Here is a 21,156-nt window from a genome sequence, read left to right on the forward strand (position 1 = left end):
TCAGTCTTCCTGGGCCCTCTTGATTTATTAAAAAAAAAATTTAGACACTATCCTGCCTTTGGGGGCTTCAATATTCAATAATATTACCTTTAGAAATACCTGTTTTGAGCATTAAAGGAAGCAACCATTTAGAAAGAGTAGATGCAAAATGCTGGTGAGGGAGCTTTGAGGATTTCGAGGCAGTATAACTTACACTCCATGTGCTTCTAATCTAGTTAGGAAGATAAGATCTAAACAGGTTAAAAGTTAAATAAGAATAATAAAGTGAAGAAATAACCTAAAGCTGTAGAGATAACATGTCACTGGGCCGGCATATGATGAATTGCCAAATAGAGTTACACAGCAATAAGGCTTTCACAATTCAGAGGTGGGAGAAGACCTGGTGTGTGTCTGCTGGTGAAGTGCTAGCCACCTCCGGGGTTTCTGTTGTGAAATTCAAGACTCATTCATTCAACAAGTATTTATTTGTGTCAGGTGCTGTGCTACATGCTGGGCATACAGAGGTGAGCAGACAAGGAGATTGCAGTTTGGTGGGGACAGCTAGACAGTGAACAAATAAACTCACAAGTAGTTCATCACAGGTCATGATGAGTTGTACAAGGGAAAGCTTACACCAAGATGACAAAGGGGGAAACAATCTAATTTGGGCTGCTGTAGGGGAAGGCTACCCTGAGGAAGTAACATTTGAACTGAGAGCTGAAGAAAAGATTTCACCCCAAGTATTTGGTGAAGTAAGAACGCTGCTGGACCCAATTAAGTAGCATCTTTTATTTCCACAGATAATTAGTTTAGAGGATAGAAAAAAGCCAAAACACAATTTATAATTGTTTCATGTTGTGGACATTAGGTGAAAGTCTATTTGTAATGAGCATATGCTTCCATGAACACAGACACACACACACACACACACACACACCCTTCTTACACATTGTCCTGCTCATATCCCACCCACGGCTCTCTCACCCCACTTGACAGAGTAATTTTGTAAACGACTGTGGAAAAGGTCATTCCAGATTCCTAGCAGGTCTGCCTCAACGTTTCCTAGAAGCTCTCGTGGAGGTGAAAATTTTGATTGCCAAAAGCTTTGTATACCCTCTCCCCGAACGTGGCCATGACTTCCCAGGAAGAGTACTGTGCTTGGGTTAACTGTCCCTACGCCTTCATTTAGCTGGCATCAGCGCTGGTCCAAATCAGTCTTCATGGATGACAACACAAGTTTGCCCCCACCATTCACCTTGCCGGATCCTATTTCCTGGAGCCACATCAGAAAAATAGTGGAGGCAGTAATTGCTTTTCAGATGACAGCGACATCATCGACTGAAGAGACAGGATAATGTGGTGGCCGCTAGCACAGCCTGCAAAATTAGACTGCCTGGGTTGGAATCCCAGCCTGCCTGTGTGACTGTGGACAGCTTTCTTCTCCGCGTTAATGTCAATCTGAGACATCCTCACCTGCAACCTATTGGGTCAGATGCGTTTTGGAATCCAGAATATTTCAGATTTTAGATAGTATGTTGCCAATACTCTGTATTGCTAAACACCACTAGCTGGGTCTGGGGCAATATCCCATAATCAAACACATCACTATTTCTTCAGCAAAGCATATGGATACTCATATACTGGAAGAAAGGAAATCTGCAGAGTCTTGTTAGAGACTAGACAGTCTAGGTTTGTCTACTGAATGACTTCTAAAAAATACTTGGTTTTTCAGAGTTTAGTATCTTTCTTACAGGTGAGATGGATGTCTTAGGAGGATCAATGAGAAGATATATGTAAGTGCTAAGGACAGAAGACACCATGCCAGGGTGAGCTGTTTGTGTGAAGTATCTGTTATTATAAAGCCACTGTAGACTGAGAAGAAGCTGAATCTACAATGTCATTTCCTTCTGTTCTCCGTCTCAACAGATAGGCCTTGACTGTGTGCCAGGCACACTGCTTGGCGCTGTAGGAAAACAAATATGGACCAGACAGCGTTCCTGCGTTGCATTACAGTCACAGCACCCATGGTCGGGGACGCTGCCAGCATTTTTTTTTTTTTTTTTGCTTTGCATATCCCACTCTTTCCTAGGTATTTTCCATGCTGGGCTATTTGAATTATGTAAGGATCAAATCAGCCTCCAGATAGACCATTGTGTCTGGTATGTTGTCATACACACAGAGGGCAGGAAATGATGACACATGATGCAAGTGACTGGAAACGGTTCTCAGGTAGGAAGTTATAGTTGGGACAGTAATGAGAGGAAGGAAGCCAGTTCAGTTGAATGAGCACTTAGAATAGAAGTGAGGACACTTGTTCCTCGGGCACCCTTCTTTGTGGCAGGCACCTTGCTGGCTCGTGGGACTGTAGGAATGAGAAGGGCGAGCACTCTGTGCCCTGGAAGTGGTGTGGTGTCTGCTGATGTTCACTCTTTCTGTGTGAGCCTGGAGAAACCAGTCACCCTCTCTGAGCCTGTGTACTTATCTTCAGAACAAAAGGGCTGGAGCTGGTTATAACTAAGGCCTCATCTTACCTTCAAAAGTCTGTGATCCTAAAGAATTACTTAACAGCTTGTTGCTCAACCCCTGTCCATCACTCTGGGATTCAAGTAAAGGATATGGGCTTTTGCTGCAATAAGAGAGACTTGAGGTAGACCTAAGGAAGGACTTGTTGGTGACAGAGTGTTGGAATGTATTTCATTAGGGTTTATTATCTCCCCAAGCTGGGCTATCTCATTTTTCAAATAATGAAGACTGACAAGTGTCAGGCTCTGTTTTAGGAGAGAAAAGCCCCTTCTCTCGTGGAGTTCACATTTCAGTGGGGCAGAGAGATAATAAAAAGTGATAATAATGAATACACGATGTAATTTCAGATAATAATAATTGCATAGACGAAAATTAAAGACGGGAAGGAGGAGAGAGAGTGCAAGCAGGGTTGGTGATTGGAGGGCTGTTTTCATAGAATGGTCTGGGAAGACTTGCAGAAGGTGAGTCCAGTCACGGAGAGAGCCAGGCGGGGAAGGTTGGGAAGGGCAATTCCAGGTGGGGGCAACCGTGAGTTCTGAGGCAGGGAGCTGAGAAAGCCGACATGTTGGAGGAACAGCCAGGAGGGAGTGAGGGAGTGGGAGAGAGGCAGGGAAGGAAGTAGAGAGCCACGCAGGCTCCTGGAGGGAGCCCTGGGAAGGACTTTGGATTTTATTCCAACTGTGAGAAGAAGCCATTGGAGGGTTTTGAGAAGGGAAGTGACATGATTTGATTTGAAAAGAAAGCTTGCTCTACTAGAATATGGATCTAGCAGTCATTTATCAGGAGTGCCTGTGACCCTCGTGTAGGTTAATTTAGTCCAGCCTGATATTACTGGATCTGGACTAAGTGCATTTTTAACATCTCAACAGTTGAAATACAGCATCTATTTCCATCTATATCTTTGTCTTTTCTCTATGTATTTCTTTGACAAAAGGGTTTGTATGAAGATGGATTGCTTTCTAAAGAGAAAATATTGTCATCTTTTGAGTTACTGCTTGTGCCGTCTTTTATCTTTTTATAGTGCAACTTTTGAAAAGCTATGCTATTTGCTCCTTCCTCCCTTCCTTCTTTCCTTTTTTAAAACAAATACTTAATGTTTCATAAGACACCTAGATTCCCCGCATGCGAGTGTTTGGGTAGTATTTGCTGGGTGGTGTTTTCCTTTTTTGTGCAAACAAACCTTGGAATACTGAATAGTATTCACAGATGGTGGAATTGAAACTTTCAGTTCTATTTTCTTTGCACACACCTTGTTTGAGACAGATGTTTGCTGCTGATACGCTGATAACAGTGTTGCGAAAGTGAAATTTAAATTGCCTTAAAATGTCTCCTGAATATGTCAGCCTCAAATCATGTGTATTTTGTGGCAACCCTATTTTCTTAGTTATTTAAAGCTCAGCTATGATACAAGCCCAGAATGCCCCGTGTGCCTCTTGTGTGCAAGTGGCCAGCACACCCACTCTCAGTCACCTTGGGGAATATTTAAGGGCAGGCTGGGCTTGCTACCCGAATAGCTTACTAACTGCCCACTTTTGTGCTCAGGAAATATATATCAAAGCCACAAGAGGGCAGCTTGTCCAGTGAGTCGAGGGGTAAAAAGTGCTTTAGACACAGGATAACAAGGGTGAGAACTTCTGAATTTTTCAAAATGTTTCTTGCATAAGGAAGCTTTTTTATATTCTTAGCCAGCTTCATCCATTTCAAGAGACAGTGTTTTTGGAAATTAAAGGTTTTAGGGCAAGTTCTTTCACTCAAATCTATTTTCACTTTTGTTTGGAATATGAGTACCCATTTCCCCTTGAACTCCCCTTTCCCCCATCTTCCAGCCCTTTTATCCTTGTTCAATCTTTACTGAACTATAATTTACACATAGATAACATTCAAACAATTTTTAGTGCTATGTGGAACACATACAGCCATGGAACCACTGCCCTCATCAAGATATAGAAATTCCCAGCTCTCTAGAAAGTTCTCTTGTGTCTCTTTGCAGTCAGTCTCCCTTTGCAGGTCCGAAAACCCTTTGGATCATTAATCTTTGAAATTTTTATAAAGCATTTTACAAAGCATTTTATAAATGTAAAGTAATGATAATGCACAAATATTGGGGCCCTTTCTAAGAAGCTGTGTGAGGGCTCTGGAGAGATTAAGGAAATTAGAGGCAGCTCCTTTCCAAGACGATTATATGAGTTCTTACTCTTTATAGTTGTGGTGGTAGTTTTAATCTGGCTCATTTTCACTGAGAGGGAGGGTTATCGTTAACTGCACAGTTGATAATTATCCATTTGTTCTTTAAGGTTTATTTGTGCTCTAATAATAGCTGATTTAATAATAATGCATTTCTGGCACTTAACTACTTACTGGTATTAATGAGCTCAAGGAATCTTCTCTGTGAAGGAAGTGCCATTATTATCCATATTTAGATGAGGAAACTGAGGTACATGTGACTTTGATGGATGAAAAGGATAAGTAGAGTTAGTTTCTTGATGTGAAATGTAAGATAAATGAAATTAAAAGCTTAAGAAATGCATGTTCTCATTGATCAAAGTAGTACCCTTAAAAAATTAGTGCTTCGGGCTTCCCTGGTGGTGCAGCGGTTGAGAGCCCGCCTGCGGATGCAGGGGACACAGGTTCGTGATATATATATATATATTTCTTCTCTAGATGCACATAATGTCCTTGGGCAGTGTTGTCTGTGGCCATGGGTTGAACGCCATGACAACTTCAGTTCTGCATCCCTGACCTTGCCTGCCAGGCATCCCTCTGTCTGTTTCCCTGGTCCCCGCCTTCATCTTCTCCAGATGGGTCACCCTGCCTTTAGCCCCTCTGCATCGTGGTCAGGAGATCTTTCTAACAGGTAGTTCTGGTAATGCCACCTTCCTGATTTAAATTTTCCAGTGGTTCATTGTGCAATGAAATGTGAGTGCCTTGCCTTTTTCAGCTGCACGTCCTGCTGCCCCCTCCGCTGCCCACCCTCAGTCCAACTACTCGTCATTCTCCAAAGATGCTGCACTCTCTCAGGTCCCCATACCCAGGAACTCACTGTGCCTTCTGGCTGAAAAATGCCCTCTCCTCATCCGTCATCCCTGTCTGCCAAGCAGACTGTTATTCATCCTCCAGAACTTGGCTCACGTCTTCCTTGATTAACCTTGACAGACTTGCAGTCATCTTTCCACTTTCCATTGCTCCTTGTGTCTTAGAGCTGGTGTCCCATTGTTTCATGATGGTCTTGTTTCATGTCTGTGGTCTGCTAATCTGCGGCACCCTGGAGGGCAGCAACTTTGTCTTTTCAACTTGGCGTCTCTCGCCTAGCTCAGTACCTGGACTCCCTATTCCAGACCATTATATACCATGAAGGCAGAGAAGATGCCTCTTTTATTCACCACTGCTATACCCAGTGTCTGGCTTAAGGCCTGACCTGTAGTAGGTATTCAATTAATATTTGTTGAAAGATGAATAGTGGGTGTTTTTAAGTGTCTCATTGCAATGGTTTAGCCCAGGGATTGCCACTGAAAGATCCCCGGCATAATCAAGCCATGGACATATTCTGTGTGGCTTCCCAGTATTTTTTAAAGATTAAAAATTTGGTACCTCTCCTATTTACCACTGTCTACACCACTCCTCTTATTTTTTGCTCTTAGTCTACTTCCTCATTTGTTCTCTGCCTGGTCCTGAGACATAAGGTTGGGGGTACAGAGAGGGAGGTAGTGTATTAGACCTCTAGGGCTGCCATAACAAAATATCAATACCACGGACTGGGTGGCTTAAACTAGAGAAATTATTTTCTCACAGTTCTGGAGGCTGGAAGTCCAAGATCAAGGTGTTGGCAGGTTTGCTTTCTTCTGAGGTCTCACTCCTTGGCTTGCAGATGGCCACCTTCTCGCTGTGTCCTCACATGGTCATCCCTTGCTTTATATGTGAATGTATCCTAATCTCCTCTTATAAGGACACCATTCATATTGGGTTAGGGCCCACCCATATGACCTCATTTAACCTTAGTTACCTTTTCAAAGGCCCTATCTCCAAATACTGTCACATTCTGATGTACTGGGGCGGGGCGGGGGGCGGTGTCAGGGCTTCAACATATGAATTTAGGAAGGATACTATGCATCTTATAACGGGCAGGAACATGCGCTCTCAGGTACTATGGTCTCTGCCTTGTGTCTGACGAGTGTTTTAGAACTCAGGAGCCATGAGAGAGAGCACTTTGCTCACCAAGGCAGAATCTAGATGGACATAGCACTAGATGGACATGCACCTGCTCCAACACCTGATCTCCACTCTGATCACTTTGATCAGGGGATCATATTCATGTTTCCTAAACAACTGACATTTAGGTAAAGTGCCAGGTAGAACTTAGGTGCTTTTCAGTTTGGAAATATACAGCCTTTCATCCTATTCACTCCAAAAGCTGACGTGTGGGCTGCAAACTACCTTTGCCAAGGGTTCGGTGGACAGTCGAGGGAAAAGCCTTATAGTGACACGGCACCACCTCCATTTGCTGTAAGCAAACAGCCAGGTCCTTTATTACCCTTGAAACCAGCACTCGTGACACAAGTTGGACTCAGAAGCAAGTCAAATGCCAACTTTCTGTGGGTCAAAGTTCCTTCAAGCACTGTGTTAATCAAAAGCTCAACCTTAGTTAATTAGGCCATTGAGTTGGGAAGAACTTTGGAACAAATGATTACCTAGTTCAACTGCAGGAGTTAGCAGAACTCAGTATTTTGTTTCCCAGAGGTAGCTTGCAGACTTGTGGTCTTTCTTGGAGCGGGTGGTAGTGAGACTTCTGTGGGGTTTTATTCATTCTCAGTGAGTTGTAGCATAATAAAGTCTGCTGTACAGAGCCTAGTTAATCAAATGTATTTAATTAAAGATGAAGTGGAATAGGTAGGGAATATTGTTCATATATGGGCAGAAAAGCTAGCTGCAAAGGGCTTCCAAAGGTAAAGAAATATTTAAAACACTAACAGCTCACAGGGCTTTAAACAATTTTGAGTGTTTGGTGATTTACCCTGAAAGACCGCAATTTAATGTGCCTCTGCAGAAAGACATTTAAATGAATATAATAATCATAGCTGCCCTCCATTGAATGTTTTCTCTCATATGGGGCCCCAAGGGCTTCATATATGTTGTCTTGTTTATTGTCACAATGTCCGTAACACGTGGATAAACAGGCTCATATTAGATGAGAAAAAGGAGGATCAGAGAGGTTGAGTAAAACGCCCAAGGTCACCCAGCTAGCAAGCAGTAGAGGTGAGTTTTGAGTACCTGGCCAAACCTGTGAGCTTCTCCTCCCCGTTATACCACCTCTTTATACGTTCCTCTTCTCTCCTTGTCGGACTGAGATTTTTTCCCCTTGAATGTCCTTTAGCTAATATCAACCTGAATAGCCTTGTGGAATTGGCAAAAGGGCATGACCTATTTTCTCCATGTATGTGAGCCAGTGCAGATCTCTTGTACTGACCAGTTATGTAGCTTTCCTTGTAATCCATGCACACACAAAGGTGTGTATTAATCGTAAAACACCATATTTCTTCTTACCGCTTCCCCTCCAACCACTTAGCCATCATTTACTGCATACTCCTCCTTAGCCATCTCTGGGTCAATAGTATTATCTTTTCCATTTCAGAGTTTGGGTAAGAGAGGCATCAGGACACCTCGCATTAGCAGAGATCAGCCACTCCTGGGCTCAGTGAGGAGGTTTGGTAAGTCATCTGGCTCCATCTTCACTGGGGCTTAAAAGAACATCATTCAGGGGTGGAGAAAAGTAGGTGAACATTACATAGTGACAGCCAAATGTTAATCCTCTCTCATTTTTTAAACCAACACATCGTTTTTTTCTGGGTATTTGCCTAATTTACTAGGCCAGAGTGCCCTGTATGTTTTTTGTTTTTGTTTTTTTTAATTAATTAATTAATTTATTTATTTATTTTGGCCGTGTTGGGTCTTCATTTCTGTGCGAGGGCTTTCTCTAGTTGCGGCGAGCGGGGGCCACTCTTCATTGCGGTGCGCGGGCCTCTCACTGTTGCGGCCTCTCTTGTTGCGGAGCACAGGCTCCAGACACGCAGGCTCAGTAGCTGTGGCTCACGGGCCCAGTTGCTCCGCGGCATGTGGGACCTTCCCAGACCAGGGCTGGAACCCGTGTCCTCTGTATTGGCAGGCAGATTCTCAACCACTGCGCCACCAGGGAAGCCCACCCTATATGTTTTGCAAGTACCATTGTCCCCGGAAGACTCCCACAGTCAAAAAGAATGACAGGGGCTTCCCTGGTGGCGCAGTGGTTGAGAGTCCGCCTGCAGATGCAGGGGACACGGGTTCGTGCCCCGGTCTGGGAAGATCCCACATGCCGCGGAGCGGCTGGGTCTGTGCGCCATGGCCGCTGAGCCTGCGCGTCCGGAGCCTGTGCTCCGCAACAAGAGAGGCCACAGCAGTGAGAGGCCCGCGTACCGTAAAAATAAAAAAAAAAAAAAAAAAAGTCTTTTAATACTGAGTTTTTCTGTAGTGTACACTGCATTTCATCAACTGTAGAATACACTTCCCCCCCACAATTTAACATGTCTGAAGTTGGGATACATCTTGTGGAGATTTCGATTTGGTGAAACACAGCATTCCTCTAATAACCCACAAATGACCAGCATTAAGTGTTCTCTGCCTCCTATTTTTCACAAAGTGCAAGTGCCTTTAAAAACTAAAATTTTTGGTGACTCCATATGATGGTTTTGAGACGAGTAGCCTGTGGACCTCCTAAGCAGCGGTCCTGGCATTCAGAACAACCCATGTGACATCACGGAGCAGCCTCTTAGGCAGCAGGTCCTAGAACAGATACTCTTATCCAAAGCCTGGCTCCCTTCCAGTGCTCTGCATCATGGGATTTACAAGTCAAATACTCTGTTTTAGAATATTTCACTACTATGTCCCCAGAGTGATTTGTTAGCATCCATTTATGTGTGAATGAGTCCAAATTCACATTCATGTTAAATACATGGGTAAGTAGCATCTTTGTAGAGGTAATGCCACAGAATGGACAGGATTCTCCAAGTCACATGGGTCTGATTTATACAGGCTTTAAGATTTGCAGAACCTCTGTATTATAGGGCCCCATGGGTGATAGTACATTAATCCTTAAATCAGTAGGGGTACAGGTAGATTGGTTAACTAAGGTTTTTCCCTGCACCTACTACGTGCCAGGCTCTGTGCCAGGTACTGGGTAATTAAGAGATTAAGACAGAAAGGATTGGTTTTCTGCCTCCAAGAACCTGGTCTAGTAGTGAAGGCAGACATTAAATAATTGAGTTGTGAGTGGGCTGAAGAAGAATTACAAGGAGTTAAGGGAGTTTAAAACCAGAGGACCTACTCTGAATGTCAGTGGGAGGAGTGACCACTGGTGAAGGTTTCTTGGAATTTAAGTGCTGTTTTAACTGAGACCTGAAGGAGAAGGAAGGAGTGGTTTACTAGGCAGAGGGCATCTGGGGGCAGGTGGTAGTGACATCAAATGAGGAACAGTTGGAGGGTTTCAACATGGGCCAGCGAGTGTCAGGTTCAAGGAATAAGCATGAACCCAATGGGGAAAGAGGTAGAGGGAAAATGGCTTCAGATGAACAGATGTCTGTCCTAAAATCAGGATATAGTCACGTTTCTTGAAGAGTCTTTAAAAGCCCTTAAGAGATTTTTTGTTCTTGTGGTTCAGACATATATTCTTCCTTCTCTATTAGCATCATTTCCTAGAGCTGGATTGCAAGTCCTGTTTTCCTGCCAATCCTTTGAATTCTCCCCAAATCTATGTTCTTAATTCCCTTCATCTACCCCTTACAGGAAGGTGATCAGCTTCTAGTGAGAGATTGTTTTCATTAATAAATGTGTCCACTTTTCTTTTTCTCTACTTACTTGATGGCATCAGGGAAGGGTGATCACTGGCATAGTATAATACATAATTCCTCCATCCAAAAGCCAGATTAAAAAAAAAAAAAAGATGGTCTAAATAGAACAGACAGAGGCCAGCTACTTGACTCTGCTTCCATTTTGGACCATCATGAGATTCTCAGGTTTTGAAACTTCATGCTCTATGTTCACATTTTCTATCCAGAGTACTGCTAAGCACTTGAGTAACTTCATTGACAGATTCGGAAATTCACACACGTGCATGTACACACATACGTGCATGTACACACATACACATACCATATACAACATGGAACCCAAGTTCCACTGAATTGGCCTTCTCAAGCTTGCTGGTTTCTTAGTCATGAGTGAATTTGATGTCGTCATTTTCGAGAGGTCTGTTGAGTGTAGGCCCACGCTGCTCCCGGGCCCCTTGAACTGTTCTTGTTCTGGGATATCTGCTGATGCTTCAGTTGTCTTGAGAACTTTAAAAAAAAAATGTCAATGCACAGGCCCTGCTCGCTGAGACACTGATTTAACTGGTCTGAGGAGGGACCCGACTATCAGTATTTTTTGAAAACTCCACGATTGAGTCTCATCTATGTCCCGTGTGGACAACCACGGTTTTACACTTTTGCTTATTAACCTGGTGAATGGCTGTGTATTGCTTTTTCCGGAGAGCATAATTTGCGTTCTGTAGTAGCTGTTTTTGGGCTTGTTTTTCCTGTGGTCTGCGAAGATGGTTTGGGCCTTAAAAACCTTTGGGTCTTAGGAAGACTTTGCCACTGCTTGGTGGAGTCCTGTCTGAGAATGGATCCCCTGTTTACACCACCCCATTACATGTCCTGGGAACCACACCTACACGTCCTCCCTATGACACTGTTCAGAATATACAGTTTAATTACTTAACACCTAAAATTTTATAGATTACAGGTGTATCTATAGATACAGGTGTATCTGTAAAATAGATACACCTGTAATAGAACTCCCGTTCTGTGTTACTGGTACAGCTTAAAGATCATGGGAACATTTTTGTCTTATGACAACCCCAGCTATCTATCTGTTGTGATGTTCACTTAAAATGAACAGAGACATAACACAGACACATTTCAGTTCCATTTTAGGTCTGGGGGAAGGTCTTGAAAATCTCATCTGACCTTTACTTAGACACCAGTAAGAAGAGATTAAGAAGTTGATCTAGACCAGTCCCTAGATGCTAAAATGCAGAAACCAAGGCTAGGGGTTGAGAGAGAGGCGGCGCATTGAAATAGTCAAGCCTAGAACTCAGGTCCCAGGTCCCTTAACGCTAATGATCTTTTCTCTTCACTCTGCTGTCTCAAAAAAATTTTTTGTGGCTTTTCCTCTTTATTCACACTACCACCTTCCTAGTCCTAAATTTATTCCTGAATTATTGCAATAGCCACGGAAGGGGGAAAAAAACCCAACAAAACCCAGAAGAAACTGCATCAAAATGCCAGCTACGGTTGAGTGTGAAAGGTAGAGGTCTAGATTTAATTTTTATATCTGCTTTTCTGTGATTTATACATTTTCTTTAATAAACAAGTATTACTTTCCTAAAGGAAAACCATAAACCATTAGTGGAATAGCCTTCTTACCGGTTTCTGAATGTATGTGTCTATTACGCAATCCTGTTTGTGGCTCGCTATCAGATCAGATTCCTAAAATATGTTTTTCTCCTGTCATTATCCTGCTTACACCTTCAGGGGCTTCTGTTGCTCTTGAGAAAAAGTCTAAACTCCTGGAATGCAAAGGTCTCCTTAATCTAGGTCCCACTTCTGTCTGTCCCCGTATCTCCACCTCACCCAGTGCAATCTTCCCTTCTGGCAGGGCCAGCATCCCCCTTGTCCTAGAACCAGGAGAACTCTGTCCAGTTCTTCGGATCATGCTGTTCTCCACTTGGAGAGCCCCACACTCTTTGTCCCTTTCTCTTTATGTGTCCAAATGTTGCCTTTCTAAGCTCAGCTCAAGTACCTCCTTCTCCTGTTCACATTTGTCACTTTTTATCTGTATCAAGGATGGCAAATAGGTTTCATTATATATACCAGGTCCAGACAATTGAGAATAATGTTGCATGGGGAATCCTGAGAGCTCATCCCTGCTCAGAGGGGAAGGGTTCTGTGATCACCAGTGGTTTCTGCCAAAGGCACAATAGGGAGAAGTGACAGAATATTTGTTACCTATCTTCCATCCAGATGTATAACCATTCTTTCAGACCTGTGATGTCCAATACAGTAGCCACTAGCCACATGTGGCTATCTAAACTAATTAAAATTAAATACCATTAAAAGTTTACTTCCTTAGTCATGAGACAGGCTGGGACCTGGGACCCTTTACTGCAGTGCTTGCACCTGGACGAACGTCTCCTCGAGAGCAACAAAATGCAAAGAAACTATGAGGGACTAAAAATAACTGCAAGCATGTGCAGTTGGGGCAAATTATGAGCATGTCACAAAAAGACCAAAACCCAACTGCCATTTCTGAGGTGCAGGGAGCAAAAGCAGGGTCCTGAGCATGACCCCTGCAAATAGCACCACCAAGGGGGTGGACAGACCACCAAGCCACGCCTCCCCCCACGGATCCACCCCATCCTCACCCCATTTAGGGGACCAGCTCACCCCGCCTTGGGGGGTGAGCAAGGGAACCTATTACCTGTTTTTGCTCCCTTGGGCTATAGCAGGAGTCCCAATAAAGCCTTGCCTAACTTCCTCTTCTGGCCTCTTATCAATTTTTATTGATTAACGGGTCCAAGAACCCAGGTTGGTAACAGTAGCACTACCCACATTTTAAGTGCTCAGCAGCTACACGTGGCTGTACTGGCCACCATATTGAACAGCAAAGATAAAGAACCATTCTGTCATTACAGGAAGAACCATCAGCTCTGTTTTAGCTGTATAATTAAATAACAATGTAAGACAGAATATATTTGTTTCATGTGTGTGTGCCTTGTTTTCTCAGTGGGCTCAAAAGCTTTTCATGGGCAGGACTCTTCTCTTACACTTGTTTTGTATCCCAGAGCACTGAGCCAGTGCTGGGCATGTATGGAAATACTTTATAAGTATTTGTTGAATTGAGTTTTTAGTACTAACTTGGCAATGTGCTATAAAGTAGAGTAGTAGAATGAGAACTAATTTGGAAATCGGGAAACCAAGTTTCTGGCTCAAGCTCTTCTGCCAGCTAATGTGTAACTTGAAATATTTCATTTAACCAAAGTAGGTCATAGTTTCCTCAAATGTAAACAGTTATGGACTAGACTACATCGGAAGATTTTTTCCAGGTTTGGAATTTTGTGATACATAGTGTTCATTTTAAACAGAAATGCACTCATGCACACACACACACTCAGAATGGAAAACTAGCCTGTTAAAAAATATTCTAGCTTATTTTAAATGCCTTTTATCTAATTTCCTGACTATATAACACTATCATTTGAAGGTTTAATGTCCTGCCAGATCTACAGCTAAATTCTTCTTTGAAGAGGATCATAGCAAAGGGAAGATGCCTCCACAAGTGGAGAATGTCAGACTCGGCAAGTGCGATGGAGAATTAGGTAGCCTTTGTCAGTAAGAAGGCAATGGAACAGCTGTCTCATGTTATGACAACCAGACTGCGTGCAGAAACCTCCAGTTTATGCCGCCCACCCTTTGCCCTTGCTCTAAGTAAGAGATCAGCAAACTATGGCCTGCTCTGCTGCCAGTTTTTGTATGTAGCTAAGAATGGTTTTTACATTTTTAAGCGTTTCCCCCAAAAAAGAAAGAGAAAGAAAAATATGTAACCATATGGCCTGCAAAGCCGAAAATATTTACTATCTGGCTCTATACCAATGGCCAGTGACCGTCATGTACAGATCCAACCACTTTTCAAGGCAGATCGCTTTCTGAGATATCATAAGGGCCTGTAGCTCAAACACAGTGGGATAAAACTCCCTGTTCTCCAGGCTCTGAAGACAGGGAAAAGCAATGGGCTGGTGGGGCGAAGGCCGGGCCCCATGGCTCCACCGCCTTTGTATCTGAAGCAGGCAGAGGCCTTGACTCTCAGTGCTCTGAGTGCAAAGCCAGTCCTTGGATCCAGACTGTGCATTCTGGTCTTGACGTTGGAAATTTGATGAGTCACAGTTTCTGGCTGTGTCCTCCTTGACATTCAGCATTCACAAGAATAAATTCTGAGGGTTCCTTGAAGGGGAAGGCGACACTCCGTGGTCACCCAAGCTTATCTGAGGAGGGAGCCGGGCTTGCATCTCAGCTTGTTATTCTTTTTCTTTTTCCTCTCTCTGCAGACACTCCTTTCAGTGCTTGAGTTATCTAGACTGAGTGTGCAGATAGACTGCTGGAAAGGCAGACCCCGCCACCAGGGCAGGGCTGGGCCAGTATCTGAACTCAGACAGCAGCCCTGCCTGGTGGGCCTGAGGCGAATGGCAAAGTTGACAGTTTTAAAAGTAAAAAATGACTCTTTTACTTTTCCTTCAGATGCCCCACAGCAAGGGCCCTTGGGTTTCCCCAAACCCTCTTTCTCCCTCGGCCTGCTCTCTAGGCTCTCACTAAATCTTGATTTCTAAAATGCACATCTTCATTATCCAACACCCCAGTTCTGGCATCTTTTCTTTTCTGATCTACCCTTTTTTCCCCCTCCCCTTGTCTCATTCTCTCCTCCAGGATAATTTTCAAAGTTCTATCACCCTTGGCTTCTGGTTACACACAACTGCCTTTAGTATAATGTAGTGTGCCTCACATCTAATAAAAATCCAAATTTACAAAACAAAAGAGATTTGAAAGGTAAATCTTCCCTTTGTTAAAGAAATTTTCCCGAATGAAAGACTAGTATCTCTCTTTCTCCCTCCCTCCCTCCCTTATATGTTTAGCACTTTCTACATTTCATTATAGCCCTTGGTGATTGAGGGTGGGCCCCTAGTTGGCTGCAAGCAAATTCATTTTTGTATTTGCAGATCATGGGGCACCCCCTTGCCCCCATCCTGGATCATAAAAAAATTTACTTTCTCTAGTTTGTTTACTGTCAAACCTGAGCTCATTAAATATATCCAGTGGCCTGGGTCATGGTCATACAAATAATAGGACCTTGGCTCACTTACAACAATGGTTGCATTTGCTTCAGCTAGTACGGATTCATTTGGAGAACTTACCAATTTATTCTCAAGGATGATCCTAGCCCAGCACCAAGCTCCCAGCAGCTTCCAATTAACAGTAACGAGCAGTGCCTGTGCACCATTTCTCCATTCTAGAATTCCCAGCCTGGAACAGTGCTGTTGTCACGCCCAGGGAAGCATCCGTTAGGAAAGTCTGCTCCGAGTCAAATGCTGATGGCCGGTTCTGGATAGAATTCCCTGACACACAGCCTTGGTTTTCATCATGGTTCTGATAGCAGAACACACAACTATGAGACAGAGAGAAGGGAAGCAACAGAAATCGATTTGCTAAAATTTGAGATGCAAATACACAGAAAACCCCATCATCTTTGGGATTCTCCATTATTCAGAGTTCAGTGTAAGCCTAATAGTTACAAGCTGAGATTTGGGTGTCTGAGTTCCAGTCTTGCCTTCCCCCAATAACTAGCTTTAGTTAACTAGGGATCATAATAATACTTGCCACATAGGATTTTGGAATGATTGAAGAGGTAATATTTGTCAAGAATTTAGTGCTGGGTCTGGTACACAGTGGGTGTTTAATAAGTGTTGGTATTAGTGTGTTAGTACATGTGTGAGGGGCATGGTCTACTGCAGCTTTTCTCAAACTTTTTTGGGCTCAGCACATCTTAACAGGCAAGTAAAATAAAGGACACTCAATGAGATGTAAACTTCAGATAAGCAATAAGTAATTTTTTGGTATAAGTATGTCCCAAATATTGCATGGATACTTATGCTAAAATATTATTTGTTGTTTATCTGAAATTCAAATTTAACTGGGCATCCCGCATTTTTATTTGCTAAATCTGGCAACCCTGTCTTTACATTCTTAAGAATTATTGAGGAACCTGAAGTGTATTTGTTTATGTGGGTTGTATCTGTTACTGTTTACCACATTGGAAATTCAAACTAAGAAATTAAAAATATTTATTTATTAAGTACTTAAATAATCGTGATTTCTTATGTTAACATAAATGACATTTTATGAAAAACTATATAAAAAGTAGATGGTAGAAACCACATTATATTTTTGCAAATCTCTTTAATTACTGGCTTGATAGAAGTCAGCTGTTTTTTTTTTTTTTTTTTTTTTTGCGGTACGCGGGCTTCTCACTGTTGTGGCCTCTCCCTTTGCGGAGCACAGGCTCCGGACGCGCAGGCTCAGCGGCCATGGCTCACGGGCCCAGCCGCTCCGCGGCACGTGGGATCTTCCCGCGTCCCCTCCATCGGCAGGCGGACTCTCAACCACTGCGCCACCAGGGAAGCCCCAGCTGTATTCTTATATCTGCTTCTGCCTTCAATCTGGTGAGATATGTTACTTTTATCAAAGTAAACAAAGAATACTCAGCTTCACAAAGATATGTATTTGGGAAAGGGAGGGGTATTGTAATAGCCGTTTCAGATAATTGAGAACATTCTTCTTTGATATTAAACCCAAACTCTACAAGAGATAGTTTCTTAAAGATTAGTTGCAGTGTAGAATCTGAAACCATATCAATGAACTTTTCATACTCATATTAAAATCCACTGGTTTATCTTGTACTTTGAATGGATCTTTTACTATGCATGATTCTATAACATCGTGGATTGGTCATTTGGAAAATATTAGTTTACTGAGTTGTGAAGATGATCCAAATATTGACACATTTCATTATACAATATTTTAAAAAATCACATTTAATAATGTCACAACTAATCTCATCAGAAAAGCACTTAATTATTGGCAAGCTGTCAAGCTCATGGTGGTGAATTCAAGTTCTTCAAAATTTTAACTTTTGCTAGAAAGCTCAAATTTTATCATTGGAAACAAATAGTAATACTATTAGTTGTGTTCTTTGAAGTGACAGGCACACTTCACTCATTTTTCCAGAAATTGTCTAACAAAAACCCACATCCGGATAGCCATAGTTTATCTGCTTCAAGTAAAAATAGTGTTCCATGCTTTCCATGATGAAAGCAGCTGTAGCTCAGTCTGTAACTCAGTCACACACATGACTTTCCTTGAGCCTATGATCATAATTTATTATGCAGCAAAAGTGCTTGTACTTGCTTCCCATTTCATCACAAAGAATATTTAAAAAGGTATATGCTCAAAACATAATAAAATTAATATTTTCCTGCTTCAAGTATGTTCTTAAGAAAAACTGCCTCTTAAAAAAAATAAAATAAAAACAACTTCTAGTGCCTGGCAATAAAAAAATGCTATGATTACTAGTACACGTTTGTGCCACTGTCTTATTCTGTGCTGAGGTACCAGCAGTTTTACCTTCTGCCTTTTCATCATTGGTGCAAATGTCAACACAGTGAAAAAAAGGGCAGAAATGTTAGTATTATTATGAAAATAGTTTTGACTTTGCAGACCTCTGAAAGAGTCCTAGGGTCTCCCAGGGGATCCAGGGACCTACCTCACTTTGAGAACTGCTGATCTAGTGGCTGATGACCCAGTGAAAGACATTCCTGGACAGTGCAGATTCATCACGTGTTCCCTTCATCTGTTCCACCATCTCCTTCCTGAAGCAGTTTGGGAAGACACCAGGGACTATTGGGACCTTCCTTAGGGTTTGGTTTAGGCTGGACTAGGGAACCAGCAGTTTCTGAGGCCTCACTCACAATGCTCTCTGAAGCCCTCTTCAGAAAACTGAAGTGGCTTGAGTGATTCAGGGGAGTTTCATGACCTTTCCAAGATTCTGGGAGACCTACTAGTTCCAAATAAAATATTCACCTCCTGCTGCTGCTTCCTCTCCTGTCACTAGTCTCCGAGAGAGCACAAAACTCCTTTCAGAATCTGGAATCATCTTGCAGGCCAAATATATGCTAGATTCAAATATATCTAAGCTAGAGGTGGGCCCCTGGAACTCACAGACACTCTGGAACAGGCCCACGGTGATAGAGCAGCACACGCCAGAGGTTGTTTTTTCTGCCCTAACAGAACTTGGCAGTTAAAAATACTAGGGGCTCACCCGCATGCTGGCATACCCAAAACAATAGCACAAAACTCGATTTAGAATTGCCTGGCTGGAAGTGGGAAAATGCTATTATAAAACATTGATATGGTGTAGAAGGCACGGGTCTTCCTCAGGGACACAGAATTTAGTCTCTGAGCAGCAAGAGGTAGAATATTTGAATACAGTAGCACACCAAGGGCTATACGTAACACAGGGAATTTTAACACAACCTACAGTGTTTAAAGTCAAGTATCAAATTTGTGACCATAGGAAAAAAACGAACATAAAGGCGTACGTGAAGTAGGGAAATCCATACTATCTGGATGGTTTTTGTGGTCAAATGAGGGCCCCAATAACAGTTTGTCAGTAGATTTCAAAGTGAGCAGGACAGATTGTCTTGGGGATAAAAAGAAAAGGTGAAAGGAAGGGATTGGGGAACTCAAGGAAAAGGAGTTGAAGAACAGGGCCGAACGGGTTCTCATAGAGTCTAGAAAGCATACACAGGTGGCTCTGGATTTGGGCAACAGACACTTAGTCCCTAGACTGAGCAGGCTGCAGGGTCCTTGTGTCAGGAGAGTGTGGCTCAGGTGAAGAGCGAGGACTCGGATCGGATCTGCTTTGATTCTCAGATCTGCCCTTATTGGCAAAGTGCGTGCCCTCGGGCAGGCTCTTTGAACCTATCTCCTCCTCCTCTGTTTGATTAAATTAAATGAGATTGTATATCAAGTACCTGGTGAATTGTAGGCATTTAATCATTGGTTCTTGTTTCATGGTGTGATTTGATGGTTAGTTTATTTGCTACCCTGTCTTTATAATCCACTTTTCTCATTCTCTCTGAATACAAAACAAAACCAAAACAAAACCTACTACATCAAAACACTAAACTCTTGGGCCTCCAGTCATTCCTGGAGTTTACTCTATGGAGGCACTACTTTGGATTCTGATATTATGTCTTCACATTTTTTTCCTTCAGAATTAAGATATATTCCTTAACAGTAAGCACTGGACACTATGCTAAGGGTGCAGAGGTGGATACTGTTATGGTCTAGAAAACTTTTGACGTACACATAAATATGCTGGTGCAGCGTGGCATGGGTACCCAATAAGGAAAGACTCCTATGAAGTGAATAATTATTCCCCAGTCATGCAGCTTTGTCACTTTGGAGATTTGCTTCTCTTGGGTTTGCCTAAAGAAGGGCACACAGGGCCAGCAGTAGCCAGGAGGTGGGTTATGGGGGTCAAGTGAGATAGACTCTAAAAATAGGGTGAGAGTTTGACAGTCCAGAGAGGGGAAGAAAGGAGATGAGGAGAAGAATGCTCTGAGAGGGGAATATGCCACAATTAGTAGTGAGACCCGATTAGACCAGGTGGGGACTTTGGGGCACTGAGAAGAGGTACATTTGAGGGTGGGGAGTCAGGTGGTCAGGGCCAGGAACGGCAGTAGGGCAACCCTGGCCTGTCAGGAGAGCCGACCTTCAGCCCCATGACCTCGGGCCAGCTGTTGAATCTTTCTGGATCTCTCTTTAGTAGAATCTGGATGATAACACATCTATCTCACCTCCCTCACCGGCTTGTTTGATATATCATGTAAAATAACAAGAAACAGGATGATAGGAATAATTGCTGTGCACATCTCTCTCTCAAGGATGCAGGGCAGAAAAGGAAGGAGGGTAGAAAGGGGAAAAAAGAAAGAGAAAATGAGAAAAAAAAAGACAGAAGGAAAAGGAAAGGGAGGCAGGCAGGTATCTGTGTTAGAGGGCAAGATGAATTCAAGAGGAGAAATGTGAAAGCACAGGCACTGACAGCCTGGGCTGGAGACCCGGAAGGCCCCCTCACCACGCCCCTGAGAGGCAGATAACGGGCATTTAGGATACCCACCCAAGGCAGATCAGTCATAGCCCTAACCTAAGGCATCTGTGATACAAGGAAATTGAAAACAAGATAAGACTTATGTACAGGAGGTAGGGGGGAGAAAAAAATGAACAACAACCCTAAAATGCTTTGAAAATGTGTATATGCCATTTTCTAGGCTCTCAGATTGGGAGTGCTGTCAGTTCTTTGGCAAATCTTTTCTGTTTCTAGACATTTTTACTTTATAGATGAGGGAACGGGCTCAGAGAGGTTAAGTGATTTGCTCAAGATCACACAGCTGGTGTGAAGAAAAGCCATGACAGCAATTCTGTGTTCAGTTTTCTTTTTTCCCCGCTGGATATACTAAAGGTATGAAATGCAGAATTCTAAGTATTCCTGGGGACTGGGTTAGGGGGTAGGGCCCAGAGAAACGGTTTTCATAGTTGCCTAACCTGGCTGTGTGTGAGATTCCAAAGCCAAAGTCACTTCTTTCTTCTCCCCTCTACAGCCTTGGTCTCTTTTCATAGAGTAGGCTTGACCGTCACTTGATAATTCTGTTTTCTCATTTCTCAGTTCCAAGAGCAGGTAGGTGCAAGCGGCCCACTTGAGCTCCAGACTCCAGCCATGTCCATATGTAGTTTCTGTAAAGCCAGGCCGACGATCCCTGGACACCCTCTCTTTTTATCTTGTTAACCCTGGTGGTACCAAGAGGCACCTGACATTCTGGGTATGCTAATAATTCAGTGCCAGCAAGTTTCTGTTATCCTCCAGTTGTAATTGTTAACTCGAATGGAATGCAAAACTTCTGGTTTGGAGCAGAGTTGGTTT

The 21,156-nt window shown here is 43.0% G+C and overlaps 1 protein-coding gene and 1 long non-coding RNA gene across 6 annotated transcripts in view; one reads left to right on the forward strand and one right to left on the reverse strand.

The window, feature by feature from the left end:
• Nucleotides 1-21,156, forward strand: part of RBM47 (RNA binding motif protein 47) — a 164,300-nt gene that overhangs the window by 60,315 nt on the left and 82,829 nt on the right. For all 4 annotated transcript variants that reach the window (XM_024731753.1, XM_024731755.1, XM_024731756.1 and 1 more), the window contains one exon: nucleotides 8,129-8,204. The gene's annotated coding sequence lies outside the window, so the exon portion shown is untranslated. The remainder of the gene's footprint in view (nucleotides 1-8,128; nucleotides 8,205-21,156) is intronic.
• On the reverse strand, nucleotides 15,272-20,997 carry LOC112390700 (uncharacterized). 2 transcript variants are annotated; one of them, XR_003001315.1, is made up of 3 exons: nucleotides 20,781-20,997; nucleotides 17,938-18,043; nucleotides 15,272-15,783 (listed from the first exon to the last, which is right to left on the reverse strand). It is a non-coding gene; the product is annotated as an uncharacterized LOC112390700 (long non-coding RNA). The 2 variants fall into 2 exon arrangements; XR_003001316.1 differs by lacking the exon at nucleotides 15,272-15,783 and adding an exon at nucleotides 16,732-16,834.

Source organism: Neophocaena asiaeorientalis, unplaced genomic scaffold (assembly GCF_003031525.2).
Source record: "Neophocaena asiaeorientalis asiaeorientalis breed wild unplaced genomic scaffold, Neophocaena_asiaeorientalis_V1.1 scaffold39, whole genome shotgun sequence".
NCBI classification, from domain to species: Eukaryota; Metazoa; Chordata; class Mammalia; order Artiodactyla; family Phocoenidae; genus Neophocaena; species Neophocaena asiaeorientalis.